This window comes from Mobula hypostoma, chromosome 9, assembly GCF_963921235.1.
Source record: "Mobula hypostoma chromosome 9, sMobHyp1.1, whole genome shotgun sequence".
Lineage (NCBI taxonomy): Eukaryota > Metazoa > Chordata > Chondrichthyes > Myliobatiformes > Myliobatidae > Mobula > Mobula hypostoma.
Genome location: NC_086105.1, coordinates 34,084,303 through 34,100,932, shown reverse-complemented (window position 1 = coordinate 34,100,932; position 16,630 = coordinate 34,084,303). Strand labels below are relative to the sequence as shown.

The 16,630-nt window shown below is 40.8% G+C and overlaps 1 protein-coding gene across 1 annotated transcript in view; it reads left to right on the top strand.

Annotated features, from left to right (window-relative positions):
• The first annotated feature begins 11,917 nt into the window (after window positions 1-11,917).
• Window positions 11,918-16,630, top strand: part of LOC134351629 (adiponectin receptor protein 2-like) — an 81,848-nt gene continuing 77,135 nt past the window's right edge. Inside the window, exon 1 of the mRNA XM_063058036.1 lies at window positions 11,918-12,053. The gene's annotated coding sequence lies outside the window, so the exon portion shown is untranslated. The remainder of the gene's footprint in view (window positions 12,054-16,630) is intronic.

The following is a 16,630-nucleotide window of genomic DNA, read 5'->3' as shown; positions in this document are numbered from 1 at the left end:
GACATTTTTCATTAAAAGATCCTGCCAATTACGTTTAATTATTGTGCACAAAACATGATTTTTGTCTTTTAATGGTTAATTGTTCAAAGTAAATCACCATGAAAATTTTACTGCTATAAGGTTTTATTTTACATCTGGGAAACTTTTAAGTATTAATTACAATAGCTCCTCTAATGTCACAATATGCTTCAGAGGAATGCTACCAAACAAAATTTGATATGGAACTTGTACAGTAGGTAAATAAAAACCTGTTCAAATAGTTCTAAAGGAATGTCTTAAAGGCGAAGCACAGGTAGAAAAGGAAAGAGGTCTGAGGAAGTTATTCCAGAGACTGAGCGGTTGCTAGCCAAAAAGTATGGCAATAGCACTACAGTTTTAAACAAGCCAGAAGTTTGGAAGCATTGATATGGAGAATTTTTCAGAAACAGGAAGACAGAAATATTGGAAAATAATGAAGAAATTTTAAATTGAAGTACAATATAGTTTAATTGGAAGACAACCGAATTGAGTGAATCCAACAGTTGCAACTAAGCAGGATAGCTCAAGTAAGGAGATAGGCAGCAAAGTTTTGATTGACCTTTCTAACGAATGGGATACATTTAGGCAGTCAATGATAGGTCTCAGCTGTTAAGAGAATCAAGGGATGTGGGGTTGGTGCCACCTTCTTGCACTAATACCATATGAGTTTAATGAAGGGATTCTAGATGCAAAGAAACAAACCATTTACTCCTGCTTCTATTTCTATTGGTAATAACCATTTACCACATTTTCAATCAATGGATGTTTGAGTCTTCAAATTCACAAATGCAATGACGATGCTAATTCCTGGATTCCTTTTTGAAAAGTTTTCTAAATCAAATTATTTTTCTGTTGTAGATAGTACCTATGAATGGTTAGAAAATTTATGTTACTTGTCATTTACTTTGAATGACAATCCAAAATTAATATTTTGATTCACTCCTTGAATGGAAGACTGAAAGTTTCTTGTTGGCATATTGATGTAGTATGACTACATAAAGGCAAGTAAACTTTATAAGTCTTAGCCAGTATTTCGGGGTTGATATTGTTAAGTATTGTAGCCAATGAGCATTATTTTATTGCTGAGTGTGAAGTGGTGGAAGTGGGACTTGTTGTATTGTTTTTTATTTATTTAGAATATGCAACAGTGTTACATGGTAATCAAAGTTCTGTTTAATATTTATTTGAGTTCATATTATGGCTTTTGAGACCTTCCAACCCCTACCCACCAGCAATAGCCAGCGGGACATTGAGGAACAGATATCCAGGCAGATTAAGGAAAGATGTAAAAACAATAGGGGTGTTGTCATGGAGGACTTCAACTTCCCCAATGTAAACTGGGCTAGAACTTTTAGGTGCTTCCCGGAGGGTGTTTTTTCAAATCAATATGTACAAACCCGTTTGTAGACAGTGCAACAAGACCAAGAGTTGTACTTCATCTGGTGTTGTGTACTGAGCCTGGCCAGGTGATCACCCTTTCAGTGGGTCAGCAGTTACGAAACAGTGGCCACAGCTTCTTAAGTTTTAAGGCAGCAATAGATAAGGATAAAGATGGACCCTCTGGGAGAGTATTAAATAAGAGCTTGGTAAATTATGAGAAAATTAGGCAGAAACAAGGCAGAGTTAATTGGGAACAGCTGTTTTTGGGCAAGTCCATATCTGAAATTTGGAGAGTGTTTAAAGATCAACTGCACAGATTGCAGGACGGATATGTTCCAGTCAGAAGGAAGGATAAGGATGGCAAGATAAGAGAACTTTGGATGTCAAGGGAGGTGATGAATTTAGTTAAGAAAAACAATGAAAAATATGTAAATCTACGGAAGCTAGAATCAAACAGAGCCCTTTAGAAATTATAAAGAAGCCAGAAAAGAAATCAAGGGGAATTATGAAATCAAGCAGGGACCATGAAAAGTTCTTGGCAAGTAGGAATAAAGGGAATCCCAAGGCATTCTATATATAATATTAGGAGCAAGGGGATAACTAAGAAGAGGGTTGGACCACTCAAAGGGAGAAACATTTACTTGGAAGCAGAGGATGTGGATAAGGTCCTTAATAAATACTTTACATCGGTATTTACCAAGAAATACATGGAGGGTAGGGAGATCAGTGGTGAGAATATTAATATGCTAGAGCATTTTGAAGTAAAGGTGGAGGTAGGGTTGGATCTCTTAAAGAGCATGAAGGTGGATAAACCCCAGGGCCTGAAGGCATATAGCTCAGGTTATTGAGAGAGGCAAGTGAAGAGACTGCTGGGATCCTGTCCTCTCTAGCCATAGGCAAGGTCCCAGGGTCTGGTGAGCGGCTAATGTCGCTCCATTATTGAAGAAGGGAACCAGAGATAATCATGGGAACTATAGACTGGTGAGTGTCATGTCAGTGGTGGGGAAGTTACTGAAGAGAATTCTTAAGGGATAGGATTTATGAGCATTTGAAAAACCATGGCCTGATTATCAGAATCAGGTTTAATATCATTGGCTATCACTGGCATATGTTGTGAAATTTGATGTTTTGCAACAGTAGTACATTGGGATACATAATAAAAAACTATAAATTATAATAAGAAGTACAGTGGATTCCAGTTAATTGGGCCTTTGGTTAATTGGGGCAGACACTTATTTGGGACAACTTTTATAGAACAAAAACTAATCGAGAAAATTACCCGGAGTCCCTTTGTTTATTTGGACACTATGACACTTATTTGAGCAGGAGACTGTTGCCATACGGGTTCTAACTTGTGCACTTGTGTGGCTGCTAGGTTGCTACACTGTGCTTAGAGCGATCAGTTTTTAAACAGCGTCAGTTGTGTGTGTTTGTGTTCAAGCAGCAGTGATTTTTTTTTGTCACTGAAATCAGCAGTAAGACAATTCTGAACTGCTTCGCTCACTGCGGTTTCAAGCATTCAGGCTTGGAGATGCCAGAAGCGGTCAGGAGTAAAATGGAAATGATTTCACTCAACAAGTTAGGAACTATGAAGCATTTGAAGGTATTGACAATCATCTTGAATGTTACAGTGAAAAGGTAGATTTGGAGGATGAAATCATCAGTAGCATTGTACGAAGGCAGTCCATTATCTGCACTAAGTTTTATAGTACTGAAATACTACTGATGCTGTTCTAATTTGTTCTATATTTCATTTAAGTACATAAGTTATTACTCAGTTTGTCTCTTTTATACCTTTCTAACTACTTCCATGAAACTTCAGCTAATTGGGCCAAAATATACTGGTTCCAAAGTGTCCCAATTAACCGGAATCCACTTTATATATAAAAACTTAAATACTATTAGTGCAAAGAGAGTATATGGTTCATTATCCCTTCAGAAATCTGATGGCAGAAATCTGGGAAGAAAACTGTTCCTAGAACAGTGAGAGTGTGTCTTCACACTCCTGTAGTAATGAGAAGGCATGTCCTGGGTGAAGGGTGTCCCGAATGATGGACGCTGCCTTTCTGAGGCATTGCCTTTTTAAGGTGTCCTCAGTGCTGCGGAGACTACTGCCATGACGAGGCTGGCTGAGTTTGCAAATTTTGGCAACATTTTCAAATTCTGTGCAGTGGCCCCTCCATTACAGACGGTGATGCAAAAAATTAGAATGCTCTCCACGGTACAAATTTATAAGGGTCGTTGGCGACATACCAAGTCTCCTCAAACTCCTCATGAAATATAGCTGCTGTCGTGCCTCTTTTGTAATTGGATCAATATTTTGGGGCCAGGATTGATCTTCAGAGATGTTGACACTCAGAAACTTGAAACTGCTCACCCTTTCCACTGCTGATCCCTTAACGAGGACTAGTTTATGTTCTCTCAAATTACACAATCAATTTCTTGTTCTTTCTGATGCTGAGTGCAAGGTTATTGTTGTGACACCACTGAACCAGCTGATGATTCTCTCTCCTGAACGCCTCCTCATCACCATCTGAAATTCTGCCAATAATAGTTGTATCATTGGCAAATTTATAAATGCTGTTTGAGCTGTGCCTAGCCACATAGTTGTGGCTGTAGAGAGTGTAGAGCAGTGTTGAGGTGTGCCAGTGTTGATCGTCAGTGAGGTGAAGATGTTATTTCAGATCTGCACTGACTGTGGTCTTCCAGTGAGGAAGTCAAGGATCCATTTGCAGAAGCCAGGTTTTGTAACTTTGTTACCAGGTTCGGATATGGCCCAAGTGCTGAGTGAGAGACACTGAAGCAGGTCAATAGTTCACAGACTTTAATGTGAACAGGGTTAAAGCGAAAATGAAACAATAAACACAAAGCCAAACAGGGCCGTTAACTAAAACTTCTTGGTCCTCTCCACTGGTATTGCAGTCTTTAGACTCTGCCTATGCACCGGGAGTAGAAGTACAACCAGGTGATCAAACTTTCCAAAGTGTGGGCATGGTATGGTACAGTAACTGTTCTTGATGGTGGTATAACAATGGTCAAGTGTGTTGGCTCCTCTGGTTCCAAAGTTGGTATGTTGGCGGTAGTTGGTCAGAAACTTCTTCAAGCTGGCCTGGTTGAAATCCCTTTCAATGTTAGGGAAGGCATCAAGGTGCAGTGTTTTGTGACTGCTGATTACAATGCTCAGCTCATCCAGTGCCTGCCTGACATTAGCCAGAGGTCGAATGTACACCACTACCAGGATGATAGAAAACTCCCTTGGCAGATAAAGTGGATGACGCTTGACCGCTAAATGTTCCAGGTGAGCGAACAGAAATGAGACAAAACCACCTCATCCGTGCACCACGATGAATTAATCATAAAGCATACACCACTTCCTCTACCACTAGATGACTCAAAAGATTTCTTGTCTTCCTGGAGAATGGTGAAGCCATTGGGCTGCAGCACTATGCCTGAAATGGAGCAAGTCAGCCATATCTCAGTGAAACAAAGTACACAGCAGTCCCTGATGTTCCTCTGCTACTGCAATCTTGATCTGAGGTCTTCAGTTTTATTTTCCAGAGATTGCATGTTTACCAGCCGGATAGCCAGAAGTGGGGGTCTCAGGCCACTGCATTTCAGTCATACCTATAGCCCAGCACAACCCAAGTCTGCAGTCCAGAATCACTGGTTTTCAGTATCGATAGATTATTTTTGTCTTGAAGTGATGTTGCTACTGAGCACCCATGGCTATGACTATATTTCAGCTGTAGTAATCCTAAACAGGAATATTGGATGGGTTGTTTTCTCTGGATCGGCGGAGGCTGAGTGGAAATCTGACAAAGTTTATAAGATTATGAAAAGCCATAGACAGAGTAGACAGACAGTATATTTTTCCCAGGGTTGAAATGTCTCATACCAGAGGGCATGCACTTAAGGTGAGAAGGGATAATTTCAAAGGGGATGTGAGGGGCAAATTTTTTACACAGAGTGGTGGGTGCCTGGAATGCATTGCCTGGGGGTGATGGTAGAGGCAAATACATTAGAGACTTTTAAGAGATAGGCACATGAATGTGAGGAAAATGGAAGGATATGGACATTGTGTAGGCAGAAGGGATTAGTTTCATTGATTATTTGATTACTAATTTTTTATGGTTTGGCACAACATTCTGGGCCAAAGGGCCTGTTACTGTGTTTTACTGTTCTACGTTCTATGTTATTGTCCATCCTGTAAGTGGATGCCTCATTCTTTATGCTTAGTTTATCTTTAGCACACAGCCATCTAGTCATATGATAGCATAACCCTATGCCACAACAATGAATGTTATCTGAACTGGATAATGTAACCTTGTTCCAGTATGCACTTGAGCATCTTTTCTCTTACTAAATCTTGCACCCACTTTCTATGACCGTTTAAAGTTTTCTTTTTCAAGCTGAAACGAAGACCTGACCTCCTTTGTTTTTTTTTGCATATAGGAATTAAATTAATTGCCTCTTTTATCTATCTTACAGGTTGCTCTCCTCTGTAATCCTTATATAAAGGGTCAACTTGTCTGTTATTAAGTTTGTTCATATTCAAATCATGTTTTGGCTTTGTCACTAAAGCCCTTTGTTTACAACCTGACATATTTCATTTCTCTTGGGAAAGTCAGATATTGTGGAAGATGACGGGGATTAGCTCTGATAATAAAGGAAAAAATAATCCTGTCAAAGTAGTAAGTAATAATCTTTACCCAGGGAATAGCAAACAAAGCCAGTATGCTCTGACATATAAGAAACAAAGGACAAAAAACATGGGAAAAATCTGCAACAAAACAACTTGAAGCTTGTTAGGAGCTTGAAGCAAAGAAATTCAATAATTGGCAGGGCACTCTAAAAGTGGTAGCCATAGAAATAATGGGTGCATTTTCTAGGAGTTATGGAACAATTCCATAGATTGTAGAGAGGCAAGTATAATTAATCTATTTCAATAAAAAAAGGGAGAGAGTGAAAACAGGGAAGCACAGTGCAGTCAAACTAACATCAGTAGTGGGGAAAATACCGAACTTTTGATGCTGCATGATAGTTTAGTATGTAAAATTAAAATGCCTGGTACTGGCGATAATATACTGGCATGGAATGAAAATTGGTGATGGATAAAAAACAGAGTGAGAATAAATGGTCCTTTCAGGGGATAGATGTGAAGTGTCACAGAGATCAATGTTTGGGACTGACATATTCATATTACATATATTATATATCAAGGATTTTGATTGGGGAACGAACTATAGTTTTTGTATTTTTCCAATCATACTGAAATAGGTGACATTGTGAATGGTGAGAAGGATACAACAAGCCTTTGAGATGACTTCGACAGATTGACTCAGTGCGCAACAACTTGGCAGATGTAATATAGTATGGATAAAAGTGAAGCTATCCTCTTCAGTAAGCAAAATAGCACATTCTATTGTAGGGGGAAAGGATATCTTCCTTAGTTATATAAGGCTTCATAGTGTGTGCAATTTTGATTTCCTCATCAAGGAAGGAGTACTTGGCATAGAGAGAACACAGAGGATGTTCACCAGACTGATTTCTTGGATGGTGGGAATGCAAGTGCTCGACTGCATGCCCTGTATAACTAGGAATATCATTGCTCCTTTATTCAAAACTGTTTGCTATAAAGGCCAACATACTTTTGCCTGCTTGAATGTTTGCTGCACCTGTAATAAGCAGGTAAGCGGGAGCCTTAGGCCTCACAGCTGCAGGTTCAGAAACAGTTATCACTCTTCAACCATCAGGCTCCTGAACCAGTGTGGGTAACTTCACCCAACTCAACATTGAACAGATTCCACAACCTATGGACTCAATTTCAAGACTTTACAACTCATGTTCTCAGTATTATTTTTTTTTGTATTTCCACAGTTTGTCTTCTTTTGCACATTGGTTGTACTGTCTCACTGTCCTCTATGCACAGTTTTTTATTATTATGTATTGCACACAATGTACTGCTGCATAACAACATACGCCAGTGACATTACACCTGATTCACTGTAGAAATATTGCAAAATAGAGTCACATCAATGATGAAATGACAGTAAGTAATGAGCAGGATCATGCTTGATAATGGCCGATGCCTTTTCTTTCTGTAGCCACATGATTTCCCCTTGACTTCAAGACACCACTGATATAACCATTCCCCTACTTCAGTGTCCTGTAACTGGTGAATAATTATCAGACAGTGGATCGTGAACTACCTCCCCCGGACTGCATTGATAGCCCTATGATAGCTCACATTAAAATATCTTTATCTAGCGAAAATGAATTTAAAACATTATTTAATTAAAGTTAAATAAGTTCAATTGCTTTTATCATGCTGATCAATGAACACATGCAGATGAACAGGGCCACTCTTGACACAGTAGCTTTAGAATGACATCCAGATGAAGGACCAGATACGAGGTGGATTGAATCCCACAGTTCAGATCCAACTTTACACTTGTTCAAACTCAAGGGTACAGTTAGAGCTAAGATGTACTGGAGTCTGGTCTCTGGAATGTTCCAAGCTTTAACACTGCAAAGAACACCTCACTGCCTGTGTTCTTCTGAATTTCCTGGAAAAACTAATTAGATGTTGGCTAAAGGACAAAGGCAAAAGAAATTGAGGGATCTCAAGCTTCTCAAATTACTGCACACAATACCTTTTAGCCAGGGTTCCAAAAAAACGTAGCTGCACGTAGAGTTCATTTTTCATGTAATAAGTATTAAAAAAACTTTCCTCCAATTTGGAACAGTTCCAGTAGAGTACAGAAGATGGCAAAGCAGTTCAGAGACAGGTAAAATTACAATTACATATGATAACAAAATGCGGCTCCTATTTATTGAGATAATAACCCTGACAGGTAAGGATCAAATCACAGATTGGTGTCAAGATGCAACACACACAAAATGCTGGAGGAACTCAGCATGTCAGGCAGCATCTATAGAAATAAATAATGTTGCTGTTTCAGGCGAGAACCTTCTTTGGGACTGGAAAGGAAGAGGGAAGCAGCCTGAGTAAAAACATAGGAGGAGGGGAAGAAGGATTAGCTGGAAGGTGATAGGTGAAGCCAGATGGGTGGGAAAGGCAAAGGGCTGGAGAAGAAGGAATCTGATAGGAGAGGAGAGTTGACCATGAGAGAAAAGAAAGAAAGGGGGAAGCAGAGGGGGAAGAAGAGGTAAGAAGCTCGAGTGAGGAATAGGAAAGTGGGGGGGAAGAGGAAAAAAATTACCGGAAGGAAGAATCGATGTTCATGCCATAGGTTGGAGGTTACCTAGATATAATATGAGTTGTTGCTCCTCCACCTTGAGTGTGTCCTCATTGTGGCAAATGAGGAGGCCATGGACCAACATGTTGGAATGGGAATGGGGATAGGAATTAAAATGGTTGACCACCGGGAAATTCCGCTTTTAGCAGATGGAGCGGAGGTGCTCGTCAAAGCAGTCTCCCAATTTACATTGGGTCTCACCAGTGTAGAGTAGGCTGCATCGGGAGCATCAGATACAATAGATTTGTAGGTGGAGTGTTGCCTCACCTGGGAGGACTATTTGTGGGAGGGGGGTGAATGGGGGTGAGGGAGGAGGTGAATAGACAGGTGTAGCATTTCTGTCGCTTGCATGGATATGTGCCAGGTGGGAGATTAGTGGAGAGGGACAAATGGGTAAGGGAATTATAGAGGGAGCAATCCCTGTGGAAAGTGGAGAGTGAAGGAGGTAAAGATATTTGGTGGTAGGATCCTGTTGTAGTTGGCGAGAAGTTGTGGAGAATGTGTGTTGGATGTGGAGGCTTATGGGGTGGTAGGTGAGGAGAAGAGGAACTCTATCTTTGTTAAGGTGGCGGGAAGATACGGTGAGCGCAGATCTCCGGGAAATGGATGAGATGCAGGTGGGGGCAGCAAAGATGAATGCATCTGGGACAACAAACCAAGTGTCCGGGATTTTGAGATCAGTACTGTGCACTGCAATCCCCACCCAGAAGAAGCCTTCCCACAATCTGCACCGTTCCTCTGAGCAGAACGTCAGCACACTAAACATGGCTGATCTTCAATCTCAACAATTTCCTGTCCAATCCTTATATTTATTTATTCCTCTGGATTCCAAAAATCCATCAGCCTCAGCCTTGAATATAGTCAATGACTGAGCATCTGTAGACCTGAGGTACAGAATTCCAAAGATTCACAACGTACCAATGGAATAAATTCTTCCCCTGAATCCCTCGGAATAAAGACAGGCCTTCTTTGGAAGCAACTTATTTCAGTGTAGATTTTTTTCAATGAACAAAAAGGTACTTCAACTCTAGCCAAACCAGCCCTTGTGAAACTTCAGGAATTTGTAGGAATGTGCCAAAAGCGTACTCAACTATATCATCAAAGAGAGAGAGAGAGAGAGAGAAATAATGCAACATTTAACTTATAATTAGCTCTTGAAGCTATTGAATAAAACTATTTGATGGTGAGGTGATTTTCGACTACTTAACTGCATCCAGTTTTGTGATAGGCTGCAGTGTGACATTCAAAAAATAGCAGTGACCCAGCAGTTCTACCGGTGCCTTAATGTGCCTGCTGTCCATGTGGGGCATGTGCAAGCCACGTTACTAGGATAGTAGACACAAGTGATTCTGCAGACGCTGGAAATCTTGAGCAACACACAAAATGCTGCAGCAATTCAGCAAGTTAGGCAACATCTGTGGAGGGGAATAAATAGTTCACATTTCTGGCTGAGACCTCCAAAGATGCTGCCAGGCTTGCTGAGCTCCTCCAGGATTTTCTGTGTGTCACTAGGATAGAATTCACCATATTTTCACTTGGAAATGTGCACATGCAATTCGGATGCTATGGTTCACCATTATAAGGCCATGCAACACCATCTACGCTGGAGAGCCGAACTTCCTCAGCAACATTTCTCAATAACTGACATTAAGCTGCAGTTATATAGAACCTGCACTGTAGTAAAATATCTCAAGCTCTTTATTGATGAACAGTTCCAAACAAAGTGACAGACCAAAATACAAAACTAGAAGCTTGCTGAACAACAAAAAACGCTATCCAATACACAGAGCCAAGCAGTCCCACAACCAATGGATCAGCACAACACTCTGCAGCCGAATCACATGTAGTCATAAATAACTGTGGATAAAGAAACAGCTAAGGAGAAGAGGCTTCAAGAACATCCTCAACAATCTGAAAGATTAATAGAATTCCGATTTGTTTAAAGAGCTAAACAACTAAAATACAAGTGGTTTGTACAGCTCTTTGGTCAACACGGGTTGTTTTTAAATGTGCTTTATAAATAAATTTGACTTGACTTGACTTGGCTTGAATAAAGTTACTCCAAGGCTCTACAAATCCTAGTTAGTCTGCACCTATCCTGATAAATCTGGATAAATCCTCCTAAAGGTGACTGAGCACAGGATTCCAGATGTGGAGGTGCCGCCCACAATGCGGCAATGTATGGTTAAAGACTAAATGATTAATATATCTTATGTTGCAAATGCTGAATGTTATCAGTACTCTTGATAAGCGTGATCCAACATTGCCAAAAGATAGTAAAACACTGAAGAAGCGGAAGGAGCCAAACAGAGATCATAAAGGATCCCAGATTTAACAGCACATTGGCAGAAAGAGAAACTGTTGCTAGAATTGTTCTGGCAAGGTAAGGTTGAATGAAATAAGGATTAATTAGGCAGTAGGGTAGCGAGACAGTAACAAAACACCTTGATCAACTGTTAACAGCTATAGTCGTGGAAATCAATGGGGGCAGAAAATGCACCAGTCACAGGACATGATTTTTGACTGGGCCAGGTATTATTTCCGTTGCAGAGCCGGTGATATCATTTTAAATACTCAAATAAGGAGCTGCAGGGAAATTGTAGTATGTTAAAGAACTTTGGAAAGGAATAGGAAAACAGACGCACCATGGTTATTTTCAGGGGCAAGGTTGGCTTTTTTTTTTAATAACGGCAGCTGTTTTGTAAGGGAAAAGTACAAGAGAGAAGACAAGGGAACTTAAGAAACACACACCAAATACTGGAGGAACTCAGCAAATCAGGCAGAGAAATAAGCAGTTGACATTTCGGGCCGAAACCCTTTAGTACGACAGGGTAAGCTGGGGAAATATCTCCAATCTTTACCATTTACAGTGTAGATCCATGCCAACTTCCCGTTACCCCTAAGTTGTTTGTGCTGGTGGATGACATTTGTGTTGAAGATACTGAAAATATACGTTGATTTTTAGTTAATCTTCAAGATTGGTCATATTATCATTCCCCCCCCACTTAATTTAAACTAAATGGCTACATATGTCACTAATCATTTTTTGAATGCAAGTATTTTAAGACGCCTGGTGAAAACTTCACTGGCTGTAGCGGTGAATAACCAGAAAGGAAACGAAACCAGGATCATGGGTACCAAAACACCAGAAACTTCAATTCCCAGAAAGCCCACGATGCTCCAATCATTTCCGTTTCCTCCATCCGCGCTCCGAGGAAGTACTGTACCACGTGGTGCAAACTCTATATTTCTATTGGTCACGGGCTGCTCAGGAGATGTCTGACGCTACGGAGCAACCGAGTCAAACCAAACGAGATAAAGCTGTAGATCGGCGGGGGTTTGCAAATTCTTACAGTACTTTAAAGGAAGCGGAAGAAAAGGAGAGTCGGTGAATAGGTAATGTAACCGACTCAGCTGTTCTCTGAATAAGTATTATAGCCGAAAGACATTTAAATCAGGTGGTTGGCACTGAGCGATGTGGCAAGGAGGGGATTCATTGTTGCCGAGGTCAGGCGCTCCGAGAACCAACTGACACGGCGTAACGTGAGCGAGGGCAGCGCCTGACACAGGCAGCGCCAGCGCCAGCTCCAGCACCAGCTCAGGGCTTGGCTGGTTTGCCTCTGGCTGGGGAGCGACAGGTGGTACGGGAGAGCTCTGTAAATGAAACAACAGATGAGCCCCCACCCCACCCCATGTGCACCTTCTGCCCCCGAGGTCCACGGAGAGGCGACTTCGGGTTTGGACTACTGCTTGTAGCTTTTGGTGAAACTTATGAAGGGGAATCGTTTTTCGGGGAGCTGGGTCCAGCAAAAGAAGAAAGCCCATGTTGTAAATAAAAAGCGCGAGGTTGAGGTTGTTCCGAAGTTAGAGTGTCATGTTTAAGATTTGCGTGGTGCAAGGGGGATTGGACCATTTCTGAGTATACAGCTGTGCAGTGCATGCTCAGAAATTGCCCACTGTCATTCAGGGCTTAGTCATAGAGTTGCACAGAAATGGGACCTTTGGCCCACCACGTTTATATTGACCTTTTGCCTATTTGCACTAATCCTGTTTACTCCGGCAGCCTTCCTCTTACTTCAAGGCTACACCCTTGTGTATTTGAAACCACTGCCATGGGCAAAAAATTGCCTGCCCTATCTACGTTGCCTATAATTTTATGGACCACCAGCAGGTCACTCCTGAGCCTCCTTTATTGCAGGGAAACAAACCCAGCCCATCCAATCTTTCCCCATAACAAAAGTTCTCTAGTCTAGACAACATCCTGGTGAATCTCATCTTTGCTCTCCAGCACAGCCATATCCTTCATGGCCTGCCCCAAATGCAGCCAGTGTCTTGTAAAGTTGTAACATAATATCCCAACTTGTATGCCCTGACCTGTGTAGGCAAGGATACCCTTTTCACCACTCTTCCCAAACATTTTGTTCTGTACTATTTTAGAAAGATTATTTTTTTCCATCCACCTTCCATCTCCTCTTTGCCCACTACCACCTCTCTTCCCCCCCCCATTCCCTATTATTGAATATTTTGATTCTAGGTTTATAATTTTACCCTCCCCTTTACATGGAGGGGTAAAAAGGATCAGCATCATCTTACAAGACATTGAGCAGATTTAGGCCTTTTAGCCCATCAAGTCTGCTATGTTGATCCTTTTTACCCCTCCATGTAAAGGGGAGCGTAAAATTATAAACCTAGAATCAAAATATTCAATAATAGGGAATTACTTTCATTTGTGCATAACGAAACACAATTTAGGATTTGGTGCCTTTAACAGTAGTTAACTTGTCAGGCTAAAATGTGCATTTAAGTTGCTTGTGCTTTAGGTCAACAGAAATGAATCATGTAACTTTATTGAGTTAAGCATGTGCTGTGTTTTTGCAAGTGTACTTTCAGCATGAAACTTACTGATAAGTTAGTTACTATGCATTTGAAAATGTGCAGAAGATTTAAAAGGAAAACTATCCTTGAGCTATTTTTCTGGTGTTAAGCTTTAAACTACAGAGCTATTTTGTATGATTGATCTCCATTTCAATTCTGTATTCAAGTACAAGTTTAATTATCATTCAGCCATTCATGAATACAGCCAAACAAAACAGCATTCCTCTGGGGCCATGGTACAAAGCACAGTGCCAACGGTTATACACAGCACAAAGCACAAATAAGGTAACAAGTAAACATATAGTTGCACAAAAAAAAATGTAGTCCCTGACCCTGAGTGACGTGTCCTTTAAGTTGATGGTGCATGGGTGTTATTCTCAAGAAAAAGCAGTTCTCAGCAGTCCACAGATAAACATACATGCACGGGCAATCTAGCTTATCATTCCACTGATCGAACACTGCATGGCAGCACTGATAGGAGGGGCCAGTAGCCAACCCCCCCCCCCCCAACCCAGCATGGACGTTGCGCTACACGGCCTCTGGTGTCACCTCTCCTGGGCTGCTGCAACATGCAAGCCCATAGCTTGAACTCTAGACCTCACTACAACTGAAGCCACGCAGTTCATCTGCCATCTGTTTCGCCAGTGAACAAGGGAAAAGGACTTGCAGCATTTTACATTACCATTGTGTACCAGGGTCTTGCGATTGCAAGAGAAACACCCAAGACAATCACTCGCTGTTGGACTGTACATCGCCTTTCCACTCTGACTCCGATGTCTTCCTATAGCAGGCAGTAACACGGTGCACCAGGTCTATCTCCTCCACTAACAAGTGACTAGCAGGTGGTCCAGATCTGCAGTACTTGAAATTCTTAATGTTCAGCTTTGTCTTGCAATCATAAAAAAGGACATTTAAGAAAGACCAAAACACCTTTGGTTGGCCCCTGAGAGGCCACTGCACCGAACGTGCTGCCATCTTAATGGAAGGTTCCTACTTGAATGAGGTAATGAGTAAAGTTCAAGTATCAAAGTAAACTGTTGTCAGAATATTGATGTTATGGCATCCTTTCCAGAGGCATTTTAGGTTGGTAAAATTGAAAAGTCTTGGTATAGTTTGAAACATGTGAATTATACTTTAATTCAACCATGTTAATGTGAATGAGAAAACAGGTAATTTAATCTGAATTTATTTTAAATGGTTTTTAAACCTAGTAGCTTATGAAACTTATGTTTGTAGCTTATAAATATTGAAATTATGGTCCCAATTTGAGGATATTTGGTGTTGAAGTTGCTCTGAGGTGCAAGTACATGTTTTATGTCCAGATAGCTCCATAGCAACAATGCTTGAGTTTTTTTGAAGAGAAGTAAAATAAAAACTAAGAAAAGCTGCTTATTCTCTTACCTATTAGTGTTTAAAATCGTCACAAATGAATGTTGGCTTTCTGTTATGTAGTGTAAAAGTATCATTGCCAACGATAACATCAGATGTTCATTATATGTAGCAGCTTTGATGATATTGTATCTTTATATGCACTTAGTGTTGCTTAAAGCATGATGTCTTTAGTTAAATACTAGATGAAACAATCTCAAATATTAGCTCTTGTGTAAGATGTGCAGTTTTGAAATGGAAGCACAATGTCTTAGATAAGCGCTGTAATGTGGCATATTGCTGGATTTCCTCTTTGGAAGATTTCAGTGGATTTCAGCAAATCTATTTGATCTTGTATAGAATGACAGTTGTGGACTTGCTCATTTTATATAATTTCATTATGTGCTTTGCAACAATCAAATTTGACCACCGAGACTAATTTTGTAGATTCACTGGAGAACAAGTGATGGTCATTTATAAACTCCTGAGAAAATTAAGGTAGAGGAAGTATGATAAGATAGGAGATTCCTGAATGTGCAACAGTGATATAGGCAGTCATTTGATGGTAGCATTTTTTTGTATTTAAATGAATTGTTAAATCATCCTTTGGTCTGTTGAAGGAGTAGATATTTGAAGATCATTGGACTGCAGTGCCCTTTTGTATGCTGCTTTTACTTGGACCACCTTCCGCAGACACCTTAAGGCACTGGAGAGATGGCACCAATGCTGTTTCTGTGAAATACTCCAAATTCACAGGAAGAATAAACTACCCAAATGTATCATCTCCCAGGGCCCCCTTGTAGATATGTAATATCCCCACTGGTTGCTGATATCTCTGGCTAAACGGGCATTCAGAATGGCATTGAAAACCTTGGCCATGCATTAAGAGCACCTATGTCCTATGGAAGTAAGAAAAGAGCACACCACTTCACAAATTATCCACTCCCCTGCTGTGCCAGGTTATCTCTTGTCCGCAAGAGTGTACATCTTGGGCTGGACCCGAGAACTGAGCAGAGGATTCTGAGGGAATGGCAAGGCAAAAGCTGGTTGCCAAGTAGGGGTGGTTTGCACCTGATGCATAAATGAGGGCTTGGGTGGCATTATTTTTGATGACCTCTTGTTAATGGAGGAAGATGTGGTCAGGAGTGTGTTTGAATGGCTAATTTTATAGCTAATAGGGTTTCTGCAGAAGGAGGGGTGAAGTTGGATAACGTTGATTTGTATCACAGATTCTGCAGATTCTGGAAAGCTTCAGTGACACTCTCAAAATGCTGGAGCTACTCAGCAAGTTTGGCAGCATCTGCGGCAGGATTTGAACAGTTGGAGTCTCGGGCTGAGACCCTTCATCAGGAGTGGAAAGGAAGGGGGCTGAAGCTGCCATTGACGCTGCTTGGTTTTGTGTGTGTGGTACATTGAATTGTATTATGTGTGGCTCTGGTGATGAAATAGCAATGTGGTCAGAAATTCACCTTAAGGTTCAATATCACAGAATGAGTGCATACAAAGTGACTTAGTCTTGGCAATTGTCAGAGGATAGAATGGTGGACTATATGATAATTTGCTGGCAGAGAAGACAATAACTTCACTATTACTACTCCTTAGAGGGAACATCTATTCATTTGGTATCAGTTGTTAGACAGACACTCTGATAAGAAATGGTGGTGGTGAAATCTAGGTCTTGTTTTAAGTTGGTGTTGCCTAAGTTTGCACACATAAACATTGTTAAATTT